Source organism: Pristiophorus japonicus, chromosome 18, assembly GCF_044704955.1.
Source record: "Pristiophorus japonicus isolate sPriJap1 chromosome 18, sPriJap1.hap1, whole genome shotgun sequence".
Classification (NCBI taxonomy): domain Eukaryota; kingdom Metazoa; phylum Chordata; class Chondrichthyes; family Pristiophoridae; genus Pristiophorus; species Pristiophorus japonicus.
This window is the reverse complement of record NC_091994.1, coordinates 48,894,012-48,918,290: the sequence shown is the minus strand read 5'-3', so window position 1 is coordinate 48,918,290 and position 24,279 is coordinate 48,894,012. Positions and strand designations below refer to the sequence as shown.

The following is a 24,279-nucleotide window of genomic DNA, read 5'->3' as shown; positions in this document are numbered from 1 at the left end:
ATTCAAGCTCAACTCCAGGGACATGAGCACACTTTCTAGGCCGACACACCCAGTGCCGGTTTAAAGGGACGCCGCTCCTTCACCATCCCCCCACCTCACCGCTCCTTCACCCCCCCCACCTCGCTGCTCCGTCACCCCACCCCACCCACTTCACCGCTCCTTCACCCCTCCACCTCGCCGCTCCGTCGCCCCACCCCACTCACCTCACCGCTCCTTCACCCCCCCACCTCGCCGCTCCGTCGCCCCACCCGACTCACCTCACCGCTCCTTCACCCCCCCCACCTCGCCGCTCCTTCGCCCCCCCCCCAACTTGTTGCTCCTTCACCCCCCACCTCGCTGCTCCTTCACCCCCTACCTCGCTGCTCCTTCACCCCCCACCTTGCCGCTCCTTCACCCCCCACCTCGCTGCTCCTTCACCCCCCACCTCACCACTCCTTCACCCCAGCACCTCACCACTCCTTGCTCCCCCCCACCTTGCTGCTCCTTCGCCCCCCCCACCTTGCCACTCCTGCGCACCACCACCTCACCACTCCTTCAGCCCCCCCCCCACGTCACCAATCCATTAACCCCGCACCTCACCGCTCCTTTGCCCCCCCCCTTTGGGGCGTAGGAGTGACGAGGTGAGGGGGCAAAGAAGCGGTGAGGTCGGGGCGCAGGAGCGGCTAGGTGGGGGTGCGGAGGAGTGGCGAGTTCATCGCAGGGACGGTGAGGTGCGGGTTTCAGGAGCGGGAAGGTGGAGGGTGCAGGTGCGGCGAAGTGGGGGGAGGGGTTCAGGAGCGGCGAGAGATTGTAGAGGGACATGATCAGCGGCCCAGGAGAGGTGCATGTTTGGGGCCCAGAAGAGACGAGCGCCCGGGGCAGCATGGGTCAGCCCACACTGCGATATGTGCGCGCCCTAGGTCCGTACAGCAGAGCTTGTCTCCAGTCGCCTTGGTTAATCCTTGCCACTGGACCAAGACCCAGCTCTGTCAAGCCCGTGTGGTGGCTGGCGTGCAACGGCCACCACACATTAAAAAAATCCATGCACAGGCATCTTCCACCCTTGAGGATGTAGTTCGGGTCCTTCATTGAAACACCTATGAACTCATCCTTTTTTGGCATGGAAGCAGGTCATCTTCATTTCGAGGGACCGCCTATGACTGACTGAGACTCTGCATCATGCAGAGTATTACATTATAATGCAGTACTGCCATCTGCTGGTAGATTCTGCATCATGCAGATTATTTCATTATAGAGCAGTACTGCCCTCTGCTGGTGGAATTCGGCATCATGCAGATTATTAATTTATAGAAAAGTGTTGTTACCTTGTGGCAGATGCTATGCCATGCAGCTGGTATGTTTATAGAACAACTTCCACTCTGGGTTGGAACATTTTGGGTTCAAGGCCCACTCCAGGACTTAGATTCCAATCATCATTATCATAGGCAGTTCCTCGAATCGAGGATGACTTGCTTCCATGTCAAAAAGTTCACAGGTGTTTCAATGAAGGACCTAATATTCCAGTTCCTGAACTAAATCTTGAAGGGTCGAAGATGCCTGTGCCACCATACGGGCTAGGTCTTGGTTCAGTGACAAGGATTAACCAAAATGACTGGAGACCAGCTTCAGTGCTGTACTGAGGAAGTGCTTAATATCAATTGGATGTTACATACACAAAGCCCTGCTTCCCTTTTCGTACTGACTTTAAAGAGCACTTCCTCAGGTGGTCGTAAAAGATCCCATCACACTTTTTGAAAAAGAGCTGGGGCATTCTCCTGGTATCCTGGACAATATTCTTCCCTCAACCAATGCACCAAAAACAGCTTAACCGGTCGTTCATTTAATTGCAGTTCGTGAGACTTAACTGAAGGTAAGTTGGCTGCTGCATTTCCCTAAGTAATACACTTCAAATGTAATTCATTTAATGTGAAGCAGCTTGACATGTGCTGAGAATAGGATGCTGTGCCCTATAAATGCAAGATTTTTTTTTAAATCGTGATTATAGAGTCATTGCTTCCCCTGATGGCCGTGCATTAATTACACGATGCAGAGAGTCTACCAGCAGAGGGCAGTACTTCTCTGTAATGTCATAATCTGCATGGTGAAGAGTCTACCAGCAGAGGGCAGTACTGCTCCATAATATCATAATCTGCATGGTGAAGCATCGAACAGCAGAGGGCAGTACTGCTCCATAATGTCATAATCTGCATAGAATCATAGGGCTAGACTTTGCTGTCTATCACCCAAAAATAGGCGATGTTCCAGCGATGGTCGATGTCCCAGCTTTACCGATAGCTGGCTCATCCCCCATTTTTTGGATGCCGATTTTCCACTCGGCGATAGGCCAGCAATGTTAAATGGGCAGTGCCAAAGGTCAATGATGTGACACTCACCCAAGGAATGGCCAACGATCTGGAAGAGAAAAGCTTCCCTAGCAACAGACTTCTGCGCATGCGATTGTTTTTTCCAGTTGACAGCATTTCTCGCATTTCGGGAGGTCAGGGGTCATCCACACATGCACAGTAAGGTCGATTGTGGTGAGAGGGAGCAAGAAGGAGGAGAAGAGTGCTTGGATTAAGATTACGAGGGGATTCAGAGGGAATTAAGATTAAGAGAGGATTAAGAGAGCAAAAGGTGATTAAAAACATTAGAAAGAGTGTAGTCGAAAACGTGTGTTCAACCGATAAAAGTTATCAAAATTTCAGCATCATCATCATCAGATGTGGAGGAGTCTCGCAAAAGGGCCAAGCCCTTCTCAGATGAGACAAATGAGGTCCTCGTTCAGGAGGTGTATAAGAGGTGAGGCGAGTTAACCCGGGGAGCAGTGGGAAACCCCCATCCCGGACAAACAGGAAGATATGGGCCGAGATTTTGGACGTCGTCTCGGCGGTGTCTAATGAGCTGAGGGGGTCCGACCAATGCCGCAAGCATTGGAACAGCCTGGTCGTGTCAGCAAGAATAAGTACAGATTTTACATTTTGTATATTATTGTGTATTATTGTATGGAGATTGTATTAGAGAGAGATATGTTTGTGTCAATCATCTCCGCCTGTCCCCGATATGTGTTATAACTGTTAAAATGTCTTTCCATGACAGTACACATACCATAAAGCTTATGCCATGCACTTTGCCAATTTTGCAGAGGAAGATATTGAACAACCGAGCCCAGCAGAGGTGCGCAGGAGGGGGCACAGCTGTGTTACAGCCGCTGAGTGACATTGAGGAGCGTGCTGCAGCTCTGGTGGGGACCCACAGTCAAGTGGCCACATCCCATGGATCTGCCGAGCCCTCTGATGTGGCACGTGAGTAATGTGTCCAGCACTGTTAAAGTAATGTAACATCGTTTCATGACAATATACAAATGTACGGTCCTCTTAATCAATCTCAGACTAATCATGCCTCCACAACTCTGTGTTACTCAATTCCACATAGATGTACTACCATATGTACTCACAAAGGATGCATTGTTATGTAACATCTCCTGGTCTCATTTATTGTAGCAGTGATGCTCCTCTGCAATGTGTACCCCTCTGCTCTAATAAACTCAATAAGCTCAATTGTGTTTTGCAGGGCCCACAACCCCACAGCAGAAATGTGCAGATCACCAGCGGTTCCGTTACTGGTGGTCCTCACCACAGGTGGGGAGGAGGAGGAGGAGGAGGAAGATACCACAGAGCCTGAGGAGGAAGTGCATTTGGAGAAAGATGCTCTCAGCATCCCTCATCATGTGGTGGAATCACCTGTGGGACCTGTGGCCATTATATCGGCATCTTCGACAGAAGAAGCAGCGGGACCAAGCGGCGTGCAACTGTCGATGCTAAGGCGACCATTAGTGCCCTCGTAGACCCCGCAGAGGTTGAGTAGAGCACACACCTACTCTGGCCGATCGCTTGGATGGCTTGGCTCAAATGTGCAAGGAGACCGTTGCGATAAGTTGCGACCATCTCCAGGCATTTCTGGAATTCACAGAGACCTTCTCCCAGGTGTCACAGCAGACGCTCAAGGAGATGCGTCAGCAGACCAACGCCACCAATGTCTTGTGGCATGCATTGTTGGCGGGACATGGTGCTGCACCTGAACGTGATGTGATGTCGCAGACCGCAAATGCCTTCTGACTCGGAAGGTCTTCCCCATGCTTCACCTTCCCCTCCTACACCTCCCACCCCCCCAACAGGCGATCGGACCAGCAGTTCCCCCACCATGGCAGGAAGTCTTGATGTTGGCAGTTGCACATCTGCAACGTCTCGGTGCCACCCGGGGACCAAATTGGGTGGGTGGGGCTAGAATACGGGGAGAGACACGTGGCCGCAGGTGATGTGTGAATATTGTTTCTAGTTCTCTTTGTTAATGGTTTACTGTTGGGGTGTTGTTTGGGGAGGTTGGGTGGGAGGGTGGGTGGGTTGTTGGGTTGTTTGGGTTGCTCCTGTTGCAGAAGAAATGTAAATTTTGTTTGAGTAAAAATGTTTTATTACATTTTACATTTTACAATTTACAATTATTGTGCATTTTCTGACAATAATGGAATAACATATTAATGTAAACAATGGCCAACAAGGCAGGGCAATGAGGTAATGTAGCTCAATGCTTACGCAAACGCAACCGTAACCATTGCTTTGCAATAAATGTAACTGTAACTGTGACTGTCCACAATGAAAGTTCATCAAAGCGTTCATTTATGAGCTGCTCACACAACAGCCGTGTAACTCGCATGGGGTTTTTCCAGTCTTGCAGGTGGGCGTGGGTGCATGGGTTCATCGCCAGGTTTAATGTCCTCCCTGTGGTGCTCATCGGCCTCCTGCTCCTCCTCATCCTCCTTCTCCTCCTCCTGCTGCTCCTCATCATCTTCCTCTTCCATTTCCAATCCTTCTTGAGGTGGACCGGCAGTCCCATGTGGCAAATGTTGTCCTCTCCTTATAGCCAGGTTATGTAACATGCAGCTCACCACAATAAACTCAGCGACCTGATCAGGATGGTACTGTAGGGTGTCTCCTGAGTAGTCCAGGCATCTGAAGCGCTGCTTTAGGACTCCAATTGCCTTTTCAATGATGTTGCATGTAGCAATGTGGCTATCATTGTAATATTTCTCGGCCTCAGTAACGGGGTTACGCAGAGGGGGGTCATGAGCCAGCTGGTAAGGCCACATCCTTTATCCCCCAGCATCCAACCGTGACCTAGTGGCTGATTGGCAAACAAGTCAGAGACAACACTCTCACGCAGGATGTGTGCATCATGGATGCTGCCTGGAAAATTCGCATTAACTGCCATGATAATCTGGTTGTGGTCAACAACGAGCTGCACATTTAGTGAGTAAAATTCCTTTCAGTTACGAAACACCTCCACATTCTGTAAAGATGATTTCAGGGTGATGTGCATGCAGTCTATTGCTCCCTGCACCTTGGGAAAGTTTGCTATTCTCAAGAACCCCAAAGCCCTCCCGGTTTGTGCCTCCCTGGTCATGGGTAAGTTTATAAAATACATCCTGCGAGCGTAAAAGGCTTGAGTCACCTGTCGAATGGAGCAGTGTGTGGCGTGCTGAGAGATATGGCAGACGTCGCCAGCTGAAGCCTGAAAGGAGCCCGATGCGTAGAATGATAGCGCCACAGTAACCTTTACCTCAATGGTCCTGATGGTGCTGGCAGGCTGCAGATCCCCCTTGATGACCTGACATATCTCATCGATGACCTCCTTTTGGAAGCGCAACCTCTGAAGCACGTGTTATCAGACAAGTTCAGGTAAGATTGCCTTTCCTTGTATGTTCTTCGGCTGTAAGGTCTCATCCTACGTCCACGCGTTAGACTGCGACTTCTACGATTGAGCCCTTCACTAAACCCTTCACTTAACTCAAGCTCAGATGCCAGCAGTTCAGCACTTACAAGTAATGGCAGTGAAGATGCAGCCTCCATTCTTTCACTATTTATATAAATGCCTTTTCTACTACTAAACCATGAAAATAATTGAAAATATAACTAGAAAAAATAATATAAGTTTAAATTTGACTGGATGTATCTGTCAAATACATTTACAACTCACAAATTATTAGAGCAGCCTCCCTCCTTTCCTCCGATATTTAAAATGGTGTCTGTAGTGCCGAGTTCTGTGAGTAAAGCCCGGGAAAAGCAACTATTTACCGGCAATGGTGTCGGCGAGTGATCAGCCCAGCGATGTGCGGCGATGTGTCGAAAGTTAGAATGGGCGATGTGCTTGCCGATCAGCTCCGCGACGTGAGCCAAAAGTCAGGGGGATAATGTTTTGCCGATGCTCCAGCCTGAGTTTCCACTTTTTTGTCAAAATGGGCGATGAAAGGCCGTTTTGGGTGACATATGGCGATGTGAAGTGGAAAGTCTAACAGCTTTATTAACTTGTCCTGCAACCTTGGAAAGCTCTGTTCTGCTCAACACATTGTCGGGCGGGGGGGGTGCTTGAAGCCCAGATTCTCACAGTAACAGAATCCAAATACGAACAGCACCTGGATGGCTGAGTGGTTCAGGTGTTGGACTCAATACCTAATGGGTTTTGTACTCGTGTGAGTTCAAATCACTCTCATGGAAACTCTTTAATTTAACACTGATTTCCTCCCATCCTCCACAGTGATACCAGATTGTCATTTGTTGAACCTGCATTTTTCTGCAAACCTGTGACACTCAACTGACAAAAACATCGAATTGTGAAATGTATCTGTGCCTCTCAGTCTCTGCTCTCTCTCTCTCTTTAGCGAGCTGTGTTTCTGTTTGTGTGTTTGAGTCTTTGCTCCCTCAGTCTGCCTCTCTCTGTCTCTCTTTTTCTCTGTCTCGCGGTCTGTCGCTCCCTGTTTTTCTGCCTCTGTCTCTAATCTGCCTGTCCATTTCTCGTGGTGTCCAGTTCTGTTCCAATGGGTTTCTCTCAGTCTCTGTGTCTGTTTGTGTCTCTCTTTGCCATCATGTCTGTCTGTCAATGTCTCTGCCTGTCAGTCTCTCTTTGGCTGTCTCCGTTTGTCTCTGTCTCTAACCTGCTGAGTATTTCCATCATTTTCTGTTTTTATCTCTGTCTCTCTCTCTCTCTCTCTCTATCTGTCTCTCTCTCTTTGTGTTTCTCTGTGACCCTGTCTTTGCCTTTCTATCGCTCTTTGCCTCTCTCTCTTTCTGTGTATGTGTGTGTTTGAGTCTTTGTCTCACTCCGTCTGCCTCTCCCTCTCAGTCTCACACTTTCTGTGTCTCTTTGTCTCTATCTCGCTGTTTGCCTCTCCCTGTTTATCTGCTTGTCTCTGATTCTCAATTTATCTGTCTCTTTCTCACGCTGTCCAGTTCTGTTCATAGCTCGATTCGTTCTTTAACAGAGTATCAGTACCTCGTTACTTTTGTGATGAGTGTCTTTCACTTGTCATGAGGTAGACCCGGGTTCAGTTCCCTGATGGGGAGGAAGCATTTTTAAAATGTAGAATTTTACTTCTGTTTCTTGGTGTCGATTCATATTAACAAGTTCCAGAGCAATATCGAAGAGTAAAAATACAGCATGAGGAGATTGTCTCTTCCAGATTTTCAGTAAACGGAAACTTTTTCAGGACTCTGTGCCCTTCTGCTGCAGAGAGATTGGTGATTGAGTTTGATCTGAGTAACATTTTTTTTAAAAAAGAAGCAGCGACTTAACAGTTGTGGCCGAATGGTTAAAATAATCGACTAGAAACGTGCGAGTTGGAATCCTGCCGGTTGTGGATTTTAAAATTTTTCATTCCATTTCACAATTTAACCAGGTCCCTGCAAAACTGATTCTGATATCGGTGGAATATCGTTCAACACTGACATTTTTTTCTCATTTTTATTAATTTGCAATATTCACGATACATACGGATAGAAAAGCGCAAACATTTGCCAAATTAGCGACAGCCTGTCTGTCCCTCTATATGTCTAAGGCACTCTGTGTATGGCCGTCGGTGGGCGCATATTTTTTGGTTGTGTGTATGTGTGTACGTCTCTCTGTTTGTGTATCGGTCTGTGAAAAACATCACCATGAATTTGGTATGTCCTGGAAGTTTTTAAAAAGACTTGGGGAAAATAATACGGTTGTGAACTTTGGTATCGGTTTTGGTTCAGTGGTGGCATCCTTGACTGAATCAGGAGTTTGTGTCCCACACCTGAGATTGAGCATATAATCTTGGCTGATACTCAAGTGCAGTATTTGGGGAACTTTGCATTGTTGAAGCTGTTGACTTTCGGATGAAATGTTAAGTTGGAAGCTTCGTCTATACCCTCGGGTGGATATGAAAGCTCCCATAGCATTATTCGAAAAAGAATAGGGGAGTTGCCCCCGTGTCAATATTACTAACAATGATCGAACGTGCTCACTGAAAGCCTATGTGTATGTGTGTGTCTGTGGGGGTGGAGTTGAAGCCCAGATTCTCACAGAGACAGAATCCAAGTGTTGCCAGCACCAGGATGGCCGAGTGGTTAAGGCGTTGGACTTAAGATCCAATGGGTTTATACCCGCGTGGGTTCGAACCCCACTCCTGGTAGCCATTTAATTTAGCACCGATTTCTTCCCATCCTGCTCAGTGGTACCCGATTGTCATCTCATGAATCTGCATTTTTCTCCAACTCTGTGAGACTCTCAACTGACAAAGAAATGGAGTTGTGAAATGTAACTGTGCCTCTCAGTCTCTACATCACTCTCTGCCTCTCTTTAGAGAGCTATGTATGTGTGTGTGTTTGAGTCTCACTCTTTCTGTCTCTCTATGTCTCTCCCTGTTTCTCTCTGTCCCTGCCTCTCACTGGGTTAGTCTCTTTCTCACTGTGTCCAGTTCTGCCCAGAACTCGATTCTAGCTGTGACAGAATCTTACAGCCATCATTCTGGGACTGCTGAATAGTTCAGGTCTGTTCACAGCGTGATTCTTGCTTCACCATCTGTAGTGAATGCACAGCACGGCCCTCAGCTAGTTCCTCGTTAGTATAGTCCTCGCCGCAGAGCACTGTCCCCCAGTCATCAAGATCCAAGCCCTAGACAACGAGGAACATTTCCCATACCTCGGGAGCCTCTTATCAACAAAAGCAGACATTGATGAGGAGATTCAACACCGCCTCCAGTGCCCCAGCACAGCCTTCAGCCACCTGAGGAAAAGAGTGTTCGAAGACGAGGCCTTCAAATTTATCACCAAGCTCATGGTCTACAGGGCTGCAGTAATACCCACCCTCCTGTATGGCTCAGAGACATGGACCATGAATAGTAGACACATCAAGTTGCTGGAGAAATACCACCAACGATGCCTCTGCAAGATCCTACAAATTCCCTGGCAGAACAGATGCACTAACATTAGCATCCTCGACCAGGCCAACATCCCCAGCATTGAAGCACTCACTACATTTGATCAGCTCTGCTGGACGGGCCATATGCCAGGCACGAGACTCCTGAAACAAGCGCTCTACTCAGAACTCCTTTATGGCAAATGAGCCAAGGGTGGACAGAGGAAACGTTACAAGGACAGCCTCAAAACCTCCCTGGTAAAGTGCAGCATCTCCACCGACTCCTGGGAGTCCCTGGCTGATGACCACCCTGGGTGGAGGAGGCAGATCCATGAGGGTGCTAAGCACCTCGAGACTCATCGGCGAATGCATGTGGAAGTCAAGTGCAGGCTGCAGAAGGAGCCTGCGGCAAACCTGTCCCACCCTATTTTATCCTCAACAACTGTCTGTCCCAGCAGTGGCAGGGACTGTGGCTCTTGCATTGGATTGTTCAACCACCTATAGACGCATTCTAAGAGTGGAAGCAAGTCTTCCTCGATTCCGAGCAACTATTTATGATGGTGAAGTTAGTATAGTGGTGAGTATCCCCGCCTGTCACATTGGAGACCGCAGTTCAATTCCCCGATGGGGAGCAAGTGTTTTTAACTTCCGAATTTTAAACCTTTGTGCGGCTTCTTAAAATCCTCCATGGAAATTAGACCAGGATACAATCCACTTTCAGAATTTGATGGATTGGAGACTGTATTCTCGGGGCCTGTCTGTTGTAGAGTGAAGGACCATTGTGATTCTAACTGAGCAGCTTTTCAAAATCAACCAAATCCCGGTCGGTTTAATCGGGAGTTACAAGGAGTAAAATTCCACGGATTGTAACATCTCGACTTTTGAATTGATCGGCAAGATTGGACGAAATCTACGACAGAAATACAGCAAAGTACAGCCAAATTACCGACTGAATGTCTAAGTCACTCTGTGTTTGTGTGTTATTCTGGGAATGTGTGTCTGTGTGTGTTTGTATCTGTCTGTGAGTATGTGTCACTCTCTGTGTATGTGTGTGTCTGTCTGTCAACCCGTTTGTGCGTGTGTCACTCTGTGTGTGTATCTGTCTGTCAGTGTGTCACTTCTGTGTATATGTATATCTGTGTATCTGTCTGTGTGTGTCACTCTCTATGTGTTTGTGTGTGTCTCTCTGTGAATCTGTCTGTTTGTGTATGTGTGTCACTCTATGTGTATGTGTGTGTCTCTCTGTGAATCTCTCTTTGTGTATGTGTGTGTGTCTGTGAACCTGTCTGAGTGTGTGTTATTCTGTGTCTGTGTGTGTGTGTCACCCTATTTGTGTTTGTTTCACTTTCTTGCCGCTTTTCGCCTTCTCTCTGTCACGCTCTCCCTCCCCGCTCCCCACATCAATTAACTCTGGAGCAGGACTGAAAAAGGGTGGAAATGTGCAATGTATATCTTTTTTCAACAGTGGCCCATGGAAAGTTAAAGCAACTCTCATCAAATAATATTTTTAGAAGATTTACTGGCATAGGACCTGACTCTCTGACTCTCTCTTCAGAGAGCACACAAGTCTCCCCTCCCCCTTTCCAGGACACACACATAAACAGATAGACACAGAGACATATACACACAAAAATACAGACAGACATACACATACATATATGACTAAAAAAATGATTAAGAGAGGGAAGATAGTTTATGAAAGTAAACTAGCACAAAATATAAAAACAGATAGTAAGAGTTTCTATAGTTACATAAAAAAGAAAAGAGTGGCTAAAGTAAATGTTGGTCATCTAGAGGATGAGACTGGGGAATCAATAACGGGGAACAGCAAAATGACAGAGACATTGAACAAATATTTTGTAGCGGTCTTCACAGTAGAAGACACGAAAAACCTCAATAGTGGATAATCAAGGGGCTATCAGGAGGGAGGAATTTAATACAATCACTATCACTAAAGATGTAGTACTCGGTAAAATAATGGGACCAAAGGCGGACAAGTCCCCTGGGCATGATGGCTTACATCCTAGGATCTTAAAAGAAGAGGCTGCAGCGATAGTGGATGCATTTGTTGTAATCTACCAAAATTCCCTGGATTCTGGGGCGGTCCCAGCGGATTGGAAAACCACAAAACCACAAAAACCACAAAACCCTGTTTAAAGGAGGAGGCAGACAAAAAGCAGGAAACTATACACCAGTTAGCCTAACATCTGTCATTGGGAAAATACTGGAGTCCATTAATAAGGTCGCAGTACCAGGAATTTGAAAATCATAATTAAATCAAGCAGAGTCAGCATGATTTTATGAAAGGGAAATCATGTTTGACAAAATTGCTGGAGTTCTTTGAGGATGTAATGAACAGGGTGGATAAGGGGGAACTCAGTACTCCAGGTGTCGTCTCACGAATACCCTGTGCAATTGTAGGAGGACTTTTCTGCTTTAATACTCTGTCCCCCTTGCAATAAAGGCCAACGTTCCATTTGCTTTTCTGATTATTTATTGTACCTGCATACTAACTTTTTGTGTTTCATGCACAAGGACCTCCAGGTCCCTCTGTACTGGATAACCTCATATTTTCCCACGTTATACTCCATCTGCCAAATTTTTGCCCAATCACTGAGCCTGTCTATATCCCTTTGCAGATTCTTTGCATCCTCCTCACAATTTGCTTTCCCACCCATCTTTGTTTCATCAGCAAACTTGGCTACATTACACTCAGTCCTTTCATCCAAGTCATGAATATAGATTGTAAATATTATATCTATAAGCACTGTAGTACTGACTCCATGGGGTAAGGTATTGTACTTGAACTGTGGTGACCTTAGTCCACTTATTACAGCTCCTGAGTGAGGATACAATATGGTGAGCTCCCTTTTATACCTGGTTACCTGTCCAAATACACCACATCCACTGGTTCCCCCTTATTCATCCCTGCTCATTACATTCTCAAAGATCTCCAGAAAATTTGTCGAACATGATTTCCCTTTGCTGACACTGCTTGATTGAATCATGCTTTTCCAAATGTCTCGCTGCTGCTTCATTAATAATGAACTATATCATATCTATCTATCTATCTATCTATCTATCTATCTATCTATCTATCTATCTATCTATCTATCTATCTATCTATCTATCTATCTATCTATCTATCTATCTATCTATCTATCTATCTATCTATCTATCTATCTATCTATCTATCTATCTATCTATCTATCTATTGCAGTGACCTCTTATGTGGCACCTTATCGAATACCTTCTGGAAATCCAAATACACCCCATCCACTCGTTCCCCCTTATCCACCCTGCTTGTTTCATCATCAAAGAACTCCAGCAAATGTGTCAAACATGATTTCCCTTTCATAAAAGCATGTTGACTCTGCTTGATTGAATCATGCCTTTCCAAATGTCTCGCTACTGCTTCCTTAATAATGAACTCTGTCTGTCTGTCGATCTATCTGTCTCTATCCATCTATCGATATCGATACATACATTTCTTCCTCTTTCTCCATCTTTATATATGCATTTATATATATAATATAAAGAAAATATCACTGTATCTGTGTATCTCAATTGTTTTAATGTATCGCACTCTCTACCTCTCCCTGAATCTGTGAAGCTACTGAACTAGCCAACATTCATCCTTATACAAGACTGGGACCAGGTCGCACAGTCTAATAGCCACTCTGCGATGCAATGCTTTATTTTTTAACAAGTGTTTGTATTAAAAGAAAGCATGCCATTGGTTTGGTGCAATGTCACAAGCTTTATTCACTACAATGCCAAACGGTGAGTATCTTGTAGATTGATCTTCAAATAAATAGGTATAAAACACAAAATATGACCTGTTCCATTTAAAACAGAACAGTAATTGCTTGCGGTGAAACTCTTATATCAGTCTCATTTCAGTATATCTCTGACTATATGTTACTTTATCCCCTAACCACTCTTGCCCAGTTCTTCGAAGGCCCTCAATATGAACTCTCGTATCACGTTGCTGGATTTAAGAGGCATTTTCCAACACTCTCTAATGCGCTCATACATTGAAGGGCTGAATACTTCATCCATATCTGGGGAGAGTCTCCTCGAAGTGTCTTCTTAACTTTGCATGGGGTACATGCTTGATATATAATATTTCTCCCAACTCTAGTTTCCAACCTCTCTTTTCCCCCTCTTGCTCTTTTGCATCTTTCTCATCTGTGATCGATTGTCAGTTTGTCCTGATTGCTTTGATTCTACTATACTGAGTCACGAGGTGCTGGATTCAAGCTCAACTCCAGGGACGTGAGCACACTTTCTAGGCCGACACACCCAGTGCCGGTTTAAAGGGACGCCGCTCCTTCACCATCCCCCCACCTCACCGCTCCTTCACCCCCCCACCTCGCTGCTCCGTCACCCCACCCCACCCACTTCACCGCTCCTTCACCCCCCCACCTCGCTGCTCCGTCACCCCACCCCACCCACTTCACCGCTCCTTCACCCCTCCACCTCGCCGCTCCGTCGCCCCACCCCACTCACCTCACCGCTCCTTCACCCCCCCACCTCGCCGCTCCGTTGCCCCACCCCACTCACCTCACCGCTCCTTCACCCCCCCACCTCACCGCTCCTTCACCCCCCCACCTCGCTGCTCCGTTACCCCACCCCACCCACTTCACCGCTCCTTCACCCCTCCACCTCGCCGCTCCGTCGCCCCACCCCACTCACCTCACCGCTCCTTCACCCCTCCACCTCGCCGCTCCGTCGCCCCACCCCACTCACCTCACCGCTCCATCACCCCCCCACCTCGCCGCTCCGTCACCCCACCCCACCCACTTCACCGCTCCTTCACCCCTCCACCTCGCCGCTCCGTCGCCCCACCCCACTCACCTCACCGCTCCTTCACCCCCCCACCTCGCCGCTCCGTCGCCCCACCCCACTCACCTCACCGCTCTTTCACCCCCCCACCTCGCCGCTCCTTCGCCCCCCCCAACTTGTTGCTCCTTCACCCCCCACCTCGCTGCTCCTTCACCCCCTACCTCGCTGCTCCTTCACCCCCCACCTCACCACTCCTTCACCCCAGCACCTCACCACTCCTTGCTCCCCCGCACCTTGCTGCTCCTTCGCCCCCCCCACCTTGCCACTCCTGCGCACCACCACCTCACCACTCCTTCAGCACCCCCCCCACATCACCAATCCATTAACCCCGCACCTCACCGCTCCTTCCCCCCCCCCCCCTTTGGGGCGTAGGAGTGACGAGGTGAGGGGGCAAAGAAGCGGTGAGGTTGGGGCGCAGGAGCGGCTAGGTGGGGGTGCGGAGGAGTGGCGAGTTCGTCGCAGGGGCGGTGAGGTGCGGGTTTCAGGAGCGGGAAGGTGGAGGGTGCAGGTGCGGCGAAGTGGGGGGAGGGGTGCAGGAGCGGTGAGAGATTGTAGAGGGACATGATCAGCGGCCCAGGAGAGGTGCATGTTTGGGGCCCAGAAGAGACGAGCGCCCGGGGCAGCATGGGTCAGCCCACACTGCGATATGTGCGCGCCCTAGGTCCGTACAGCAGAGCTTGTCTCCAGTCGCCTTGGTTAATCCTTGCCACTGGACCAAGACCCAGCTCTGTCAAGCCCGTGTGGTGGCTGGCGTGCAACGGCCACCACACATTAAAAAAATCCATGCACAGGCATCTTCCACCCTTGAGGATGTAGTTCGGGTCCTTCATTGAAACACCTATGAACTCATCCTTTTTTGGCATGGAAGCAGGTCATCTTCATTTCGAGGGACCGCCTATGACTGACTGAGACTCTGCATCATGCAGAGTATTACATTATAATGCAGTACTGCCATCTGCTGGTAGATTCTGCATCATGCAGATTATTTCATTATAGAGCAGTACTGCCCTCTGCTGGTGGAATTCGGCATCATGCAGATTATTAATTTATAGAAAAGTGTTGTCACCTTGTGGCAGATGCTATGCCATGCAGCTGGTATGTTTATAGAACAACTTCCACTCTGGGTTGGAACATTTTGGGTTCAAGGCCCACTCCAGGACTTAGATTCCAATCATCATTATCAAAGGCAGTCCCTCGAATCGAGGATGACTTGCTTCCATGTCAAAAAGTTCACAGGTGTTTCAATGAAGGACCTAATATTCCAGTTCCTGAACTAAATCTTGAAGGGTGGAAGATGCCTGTACCACCATACAGGCTAGGTCTTGGTCCAGTGACAAGGATTAACCAAAATGACTGGAGACCAGCTTCAGTGCTGTACTGAGGAAGTGCTTAATATCAATTGGATGTTACATACACAAAGCCCTGCTTCCCTTTTCGTACTGACTTTAAAGAGCACTTCCTCAGGTGGTCGTAAAAGATCCCATCACACTTTTTGAAAAAGAGCTGGGGCATTCTCCTGGTATCCTGGACAATATTCTTCCCTCAACCAATGCACCAAAAACAGCTTAACCGGTCGTTCATTTAATTGCAGTTCGTGAGACTTAACTGAAGGTAAGTTGGCTGCTGCATTTCCCTAAGTAATACACTTCAAATGTAATTCATTGAATGTGAAGCAGCTTGACATGTGCTGAGAATAGGATGCTGTGCCCTATAAATGCAAGATTTTTTTAAAAATCGTGATTATAGAGTCATTGCTTCCCCTGATGGCCGTGCATTAATTACACGATGCAGAGAGTCTACCAGCAGAGGGCAGTACTTCTCTATAATGTCATAATCTGCATGGTGAAGAGTCTACCAGCAGAGGGCAGTACTGCTCCATAATATCATAATCTGCATGGTGAAGCATCTACCAGCAGAGGGCAGTACTGCTCCATAATGTCATAATCTGCATAGAATCATAGGGCTAGACTTTGCTGTCTATCGCCCAAAAATAGGCGATGTTCCAGCGATGGTCGATGTCCCAGCTTTACCGATAGCTGGCTCATCCCCCATTTTTTGGATGCCGATTTTCCACTCGGCGATAGGCCAGCAATGTTAAATGGGCAGTGCCAAAGGTCAGTGATGTGACGCTCACCCAAGGAATGGCCAACGATGTGGAAGAGAAAAGCTTCCCTAGCAACAGACTTCTGCGCATGTGATTGTTTTTTCCAGTTGACAGCATTTCTCGCATTTCGGGAGGTCAGGGGTCATCCACACATGCACAGTAAGGTCGATTGTTGTGAGAGGGAGCAAGAAGGAGGAGAAGAGTACTTGGATTAAGATTACGAGGGGATTCAGAGGGAATTAAGATTAAGAGAGGATTAAGAGAGCAAAAGGTGATTAAAAACATTAGAAAGAGTGTAGTCGAAAACGTGTGTTCAACCGATAAAAGTTATCAAAATGTCAGCATCATCATCATCAGATGTGGAGGAGTCTCGCAAAAGGGCCAAGCCCTTCTCAGATGAGACAAATGAGGTCCTCGTTCAGGAGGTGTATAAGAGGTGAGGCGAGTTAACCCGGGGTGGCAGTGGGAAACCCCCATCCCGGACAAACAGGAAGATATGGGCCGAGATTTTGGACGTCGTCTCGGCGGTGTCTAATGAGGTGAGGGGGTCCGACCAATGCCGCAAGCATTGGAACAGCCTGGTCGTGTCAGCAAGAATAAGTACAGATTTTACATTTTGTATATTATTGTGTATTATTGTATGGAGATTGTATTAGAGAGAGATATGTTTGTGTCAATCATCTCCGCCTGTCCCCGATATGTGTTATAACTGTTAAAATGTCTTTCCATGACAGTACACATACCATAAAGCTTATGCCATGCACTTTGCCAATTTTGCAGAGGAAGATATTGAACAACCGAGCCCAGCAGAGGTGTGCAGGAGGGGGCACAGCTGTGTTACAGCCGCTGAGTGACATTGAGGAGCGTGCTGCAGCTCTGGTGGGGACCCACAGTCAAGTGGCCACATCCCATGGATCTGCCGAGCCCTCTGATGTGGCACGTGAGTAATGTGTCCAGCACTGTTAAAGTAATGTAACATCGTTTCATGACAATATACAAATGTACGGTCCTCTTAATCAATCTCAGACTAATCGTGCCTCCACAACTCTGTGTTACTCAATTCCACATAGATGTACTACCATATGTACTCACAAAGGATGCATTGTTATGTAACATCTCCTGGTCTCATTTATTGTAGCAGTGATGCTCCTCTGCAATGTGTACCCCTCTGCTATAATAAACTCAATAAGCTCAATTGTGTTTTGCAGGGCCCACAACCCCGCCGCAGAAATGTGCAGATCACCAGCGGTTCCGTTACTGGTGGTCCTCACCACAGGTGGGGAGGAGGAGGAGGAGGAGGAAGATACCACAGAGCCTGAGGAGGAAGTGCATTTGGAGAAAGATGCTCTCAGCATCCCTCATCATGTGGTGGAATCACCTGTGGGACCTGTGGCCATTATATCGGCATCTTCGACAGAAGAAGCAGCGGGACCAAGCGGCGTGCAACTGTCGATGCTAAGGCGACCATTAGTGCCCTCGTAGACCCCGCGGAGATTGAGTAGAGCACACACCTACCCTGGCCGATCGCTTGGATGGCTTGGCTCAAATGTGCAAGGAGACCGTTGCGATAAGTTGCGACCATCTCCAGGCATTTCTGGAATTCACAGAGACCTTCTCCCAGGCGTCACAGCAGACGCTCAAGGAGATGCGTCAGCAGACCAACGCCACCAATGTCTTGTGGCATGCATTGTTGGCGGGACATGGTGCTGCACCTGAACGTGATGTGATGTCGCAGACCGCAAATGCCTTCTGACTCGGAAGGTCTTCCCCATGCTTCACCTTCCCCTCCTACACCTCCCCCCCCCCCCCAACAGGCGATCGGACCAGCAGTTCCCCCACCATGGCAGGAAGTCTTGATGTTGGCAGTTGCACATCTGCAACGTCTCGGTGCCACCCGGGGACCAAATTGGGTGGGTGGGGCTAGAATACGGGGAGAGACATGTGGCCGCAGGTGATGTGTGAATATTGTTTCTAGTTCTCTTTGTTAATGGTTTACTGTTGGGGTGTTGTTTGGGGAGGTTGGGTGGGAGGGTGGGTGGGTTGTTGGGTTGTTTGGGTTGCTCCTGTTGCAGAAGAAATGTAAATTTTGTTTGAGTAAAAATGTTTTATTACATTTTACATTTTACAATTTACAATTATTGTGCATTTTCTTATAATAATGGAATAACATATTAATGTAAACAATGGCCGACAAGACCGGGCAATGAGGTAATGTAGCTCAATGCTAACGCAAATGCAACCGTAACCATTGCTTTGCAATAAATGTAACTGTAACTGTGACTGTCCACAATGAAAGTTCATCAAAGCGTTCATTTATGAGCTGCTCACACAACAGCCGTGTAACTCGCATGGGTTTTTTCCAGTCTTGCAGGTGGGCGTGGGTGCATGGGTTCATCGCCAGGTTTAATGTCCTCCCTGTGGTGCTCATCGGCCTCCTGCACCTCCTCCTCCTCCTTCTCCTCCTCCTGCTGCTCCTCATCATCTTCCTCTTCCATTTCCAATCCTTCTTGAGGTGGACCGGCAGTCCCATGTGGCAAATGTTGTCCTCTCCTTATAGCCAGGTTATGTAACATGCAGCTCACCACAATAAACTCAGCGACCTGATCAGGATGGTACTGTAGGGTGCCTCCTGAGTAGTCCAGGCATCTGAAGAGCTGCTTTAGGACTCCAATTGCCTTTTCAATGATGTTGCATGTAGCAATGTGTCTATCATTGTAATATTTCTCGGCCTCAGTAACGGGGTTACGCAGAGGGGGGTCATGAGCCAGCTGGTAAGGCCACATCCTTTATCCCCCAGCATCCAACCGTGACCTAGTGGCTGATTGGCAAACAAGTCAGAGACAACACTCTCACGCAGGATGTGTGCATCATGGATGCTGCCTGGAAAATTCGCATTAACTGCCATGATAATCTGGTTGTGGTCAACAACGAGCTGCACATTTAGTGAGTAAAATTCCTTTCAGTTACGAAACACCTCCACATTCTGTAAAGATGATTTCAGGGTGATGTGCATGCAGTCTATTGCTCCCTGCACCTTGGGAAAGTTTGCTATTCTCAAGAACCCCAAAACCCTCCCGGTTTGTGCCTCCCTGGTCATGGGTAAGCTTATAAAATACATCCTGCGAGCGTAAAAGGCTTGAGTCACCTGTTGAATGGAGCAGTGTGTGGCGTGCTGAGAGATATGGCAGACGTCGCCAGCTGAAGCCTGAAAGGAGCCCGATGCGTAGAATGATAGCGCCACAGTAACCTTTACCTCAATGGTCCTGATGGTGCTGGCAGGCTGCAGATCCCCCTTGATGACCTGACATATTTCATCGATGACCTCATTTTGGAAGCGCAACCTCTGAAGGCACGTGTTATCAGACAAGTTCAGGTAAGATTGCCTTTCCTTGTATGTTCTTCGGCTGTAAGGTCTCATCCTATGTCCACGCGTTAGACTGCGACTTCTACGATTGAGCCCTTCACTAAACCCTTCACTTAACTCAAGCTCAGATGCCAGCAGTTCAGCACTTACAAGTAATGGCAGTGAAGATGCAGCCTCCATTCTTTCACTATTTATATAAATGCCTTTTCTACTACTAAACCATGAAAATAAATGAAAATATAACTAGAAAAAATAATATAAGTTTAAATTTGACTGGATGTATCTGTCAAATACATTTACAACTCACAAATTATTAGAGCAGCCTCCCTCCTTTCCTCCGATATTTAAAATGGTGTCTGTAGTGCCGAGTTCTGTGAGTAAAGCCCGGGAAAAGCAACTATTTACTGGCAATGTTGTCGGCGAGTGATCAGCCCGGCGATGTGCGGCGATGTGTCGAAAGTTAGAATGGGCGATGTGCTTGCCGATCAGCTCCGCGACGTGAGCCAAAAGTCAGGGGGATAATGTTTTGCCGATGCTCCAGCCTGAGTTTCCACTTTTTTGTCAAAATGGGCGATGAAAGGCCATTTTGGGTGACATATGGCGATGTGAAGTGGAAAGTCTAACAGCTTTATTAACCTGTCCTGCAACCTTGGAAAGCTCTGTTCTGCTCAACACATTGTCGGGCGGGGGGGTGCTTGAAGCCCAGATTCTCACAGTAACAGAATCCAAATACTAACAGCACCTGGATGACTGAGTGGTTCAGGTGTTGGACTCAATACCTAAAGCGTTTTGTACTCGTGTGAGTTCAAATCACTCTCATGGAAACTCTTTAATTTAACACTGATTTCCTCCCATTCTCCACAGTGATACCAGATTGTCATTTGTTGAACCTGCATTTTTCTGCAAACCTGTGACACTCAACTGACAAAGACATCGAATTGTGAAATGTATCTGTGCCTCTCAGTCTCTGCTCTCTCTCTCTCTTTAGCGAGCTGCGTTTCTGTTTGTGTGTTTGAGTCTTTGCTCCCTCAGTCTGCCTCTCTCTGTCTCTCTTTTTCTCTGTCTCGCGGTCTGTCGCTCCCTGTTTTTCTGCCTCTGTCTCTAATCTGCCTGTCCATTTCTCGTGGTGTCCAGTTCTGTTCCAATGGGATTCTCTCAGTCTCTGTGTCTGTTTGTGTCTCTCTTTGCCATCATGTCTGTCTGTCAATGTCTATGCCTGTCAGTCTCTCTTTGGCTGTCTCCGTTTGTCTCTGTCTCTAACCTGCTGAATATTTCCATCATTTTCTGTTTTTATCTCTGTCTCTCTCTCTCTCTCTCTATCTGTCTCTCTCTCTTTGTGTGTCTCTGTGACCCTGTCTTTGCTTCTGTCTTTGTCTCTGTCTTTCTATCGCTCTTTGCCTCTCTCTCTTTCTGTGTATGTGTGTGTTTGAGTCTTTGTCTCACTCCGTCTGCCTCTCCCTCTCAGTCTCACACTTTCTGTCTCTCTTTGTCTCTATCTCGAAGTTTGCCTCTCCCTGTTTATCTGCTTGTCTCTGATTCTCAATTTATCTGTCTCTTTCTCACGCTGTCCAGTTCTGTTCACAGCTCGATTCGTGCTTTAACAGAGTATCAGTACCTCGTTACTTTTGTGATGAGTGTCTTTCACTTGTCATGAGGTAGACCCGGGTTCAGTTCCCTGATGGGGAGGAAGCATTTTTAAAATGTAGAATTTTACTTCTGTTTCTTGGTGTCGATTCATATTAACAAGTTCCAGAGCAATATCGAAGAGTAAAAATACAGCATGAGGAGATTGTCTCTTCCAGATTTTCAGTAAACGGAGACTTTTTCAGGACTCTGTGCCCTTCTGCTGCAGAGAGATTGGTGATTGAGTTTGATCTGAGTAACATTTTTTTTTAAAAAGAAGCAGCGACCTAACACTCGTGGCCGAATGGTTAAAATAATCGACTAGAAACGTGCGAGTTCGAATCCTGCTGGTTGTGGATTTTAAAATTTTTCATTCCATTTCACAATTTAACCAGGTCCCTGCAAAACTGATTCTGATATCGGTGGAATATCGTTCAACACTGACATTTTTTTCTCATTTTTATTAATTTGCAATATTCACGATACATACGGATAGAAAAGCGCAAACATTTGCCAAATTAGCGACAGCCTGTCTGTCCCTCTATATGTCTAAGGCACTCTGTGTATGGCCGTCGGTGGGCGCATATTTTTTGGTTGTGTGCATGTGTGTACGTCTCTCTGTTTGTGTATCGGTCTGTGAAAAACATCACCATGAATTTGGTATGTCCTGGAAGTTTTTAAAAAGACTTGGGGAAAATAATACGGTTGTGAACTTTGGTATCGGTTTTGGTTCAGTGGTGGCATCCTTGACTGAATCAGGAGTTTGTGTCCCACACCTGAGACTTGAGCATATAATCTTGGCTGATACTCAAGTGCAGTATTTGGGGAACTTTGCATTGTTGAAGCTGTTGACTTTCGGATGAAATGTTAAGTTGGAAGCTTCGTCTGTACCCTCGGGTGGATATGAAAGTTCCCATAGCATTATTCGAAAAAGAATAGGGGAGTTGCCCCGTGTCAATATTACTAACAATGATCGAACGTGCTCACTGAAAGCCTATGTGTATGTGTGTGTCTGTGGGGGTGGAGTTGAAGCCCAGATTCTCACAGAGACAGAATCCAAGTGTTGCCAGCACCAGGATGGCCGAGTGGTTAAGGCGTTGGACTTAAGATCCAATGGGTTAATACCCGCGTGGGTTCGAACCCCACTCCTGGTAGACATTTAATTTAGCACTGACTTCTTCCCATCCTGCTCAGTGGTACCCGATTGTCATCTCATGAATCTGCATTTTTCTCCAACTCTGTGAGACTCTCAACTGACAAAGAAATGGAGTTGTGAAATGTAACTGTGCCTCTCAGTCTCTACATCACTCTCTGCCTCTCTTTAGAGAGCTATGTATGTGTGTGTGTTTGAGTCTCACTCTTTCTGTCTCTCTATGTCTCTCCCTGTTTCTCTCTGTCCCTGCCTCTCACTGGGTTAGTCTCTTTCTCACTGTGTCCAGTTCTGCCCAGAACTCGATTCTAGCTGTGACAGAATCTTACAGCCATCATTCTGGGACTGCTGAATAGTTCAGGTCTGTTCACAGCGTGATTCTTGCTTCACCATCTGTAGTGAATGCACAGCACGGCCCTCAGCTAGTTCCTCGTTAGTATAGTCCTCGCCGCAGAGCACTGTCCCCCAGTCATCAAGATCCAAGCCCTAGACAACGAGGAACATTTCCCATACCTCGGGAGCCTCTTATCAACAAAAGCAGACATTGATGAGGAGATTCAACACCGCCTCCAGTGCCCCAGCACAGCCTTCAGCCACCTGAGGAAAAGAGTGTTCGAAGACGAGGCCTTCAAATTTATCACCAAGCTCATGGTCTACAGGGCTGCAGTAATACCCACCCTCCTGTATGGCTCAGAGACATGGACCATGAAAAGTAGACACCTCAAGTTGCTGGAGAAATACCACCAACGATGTCTCTGCAAGATCCTACAAATTCCCTGGCAGAACAGATGCACTAACATTAGCATCCTCGACCAGGCCAACATTCCCAGCATTGAAGCACTCACTACATTTGATCAGCTCTGCTGGACGGGCCACATGCCAGGCACGGGACTCCCGAAACAAGCGCTCTACTCAGAACTCCTTTATGGCAAATGAGCCAAGGGTGGACAGAGGAAACGTTACAAGGACACCCTCAAAACCTCCCTGGTAAAGTGCAGCATCTCCACCGACTCCTGGGAATCCCTGGCTGATGACCACCCTGGGTGGAGGAGGCAGATCCAGGAGGGTGCTAAGCACCTCGAGACTCATCGGCGAATGCATGTGGAAGACAAGTGCAGGCTGCGGAAGGAGCCTGCGGCAAACCTGTCCCACCCTATTTTATCCTCAACAACTGTCTGTCCCACCAGTGGCAGGGACTGTGGCTCTTGCATTGGATTGTTCAACCACCTATAGATGCATTCTAAGAGTGGAAGCAAGTCTTCCTCGATTCCGAGCAACTACTTATGATGGTGAAGTTAGTATAGTGGTGAGTATCCCCGCCTGTCACATTGGAGACCGCAGTTCAATTCCCCGACGGGGAGCAAGTGTTTTTAACTTCCGAATTTTAAACCTTTGTGCGGCTTCTTAAAATCCTCCATGGAAATTAGACCAGAATACAATCCACTTTCAGAATTTGATGGATTGGAGACTGTATTCTCGGGGCCTGTCTGTTGTAGAGTGAAGGACCATTGTGATTCTAACTGAGCAGCTTTTCAAAATCAACCAAATCCCGGTCGGTTTAATCGGGAGTTACAAGGAGTAAAATTCCACGGATTGTAACATCTCGACTTTTGAATTGATCGGCAAGATTGGATGAAATCTACGACAGAAATACAGCAAAGTACAGCCAAATTACCGACTGAATGTCTAAGTCACTCTGTATTTATGTGTTATTCTGGGAATGTGTGTCTGTGTGTGTTTGTATCTGTCTGTGAGTATGTGTCACTCTCTGTGTATGTGTGTGTCTGTCTGTCAACCCGTTTGTGCGTGTGTCACTCTGTGTGTGTATCTGTCTGTCAGTGTGTCACTTCTGTGTATATGTATATCTGTGTATCTGTCTGTGTGTGTCACTCTCTATGTGTTTGTGTGTGTCTCTCTGTGAATCTGTCTGTTTGTGTATGTGTGTCACTCTATGTGTATGTGTGTGTCTCTCTGTGAATCTCTCTTTGTGTATGTGTGTGT

General features: G+C 47.3%; 2 non-coding genes across 2 annotated transcripts; both read left to right on the top strand.

Annotated features, from left to right (window-relative positions):
• Positions 1–8,381: 8,381 nt before the first annotated feature.
• trnal-uaa (transfer RNA leucine (anticodon UAA)) lies at positions 8,382–8,464 on the top strand. The gene has a single exon. It is a non-coding gene; the product is annotated as a tRNA-Leu (tRNA).
• Positions 8,465–22,199: 13,735 nt separating this feature from the next.
• On the top strand, positions 22,200–22,282 carry trnal-uaa (transfer RNA leucine (anticodon UAA)). The gene has a single exon. It is a non-coding gene; the product is annotated as a tRNA-Leu (tRNA).
• Positions 22,283–24,279: the final 1,997 nt, after the last annotated feature.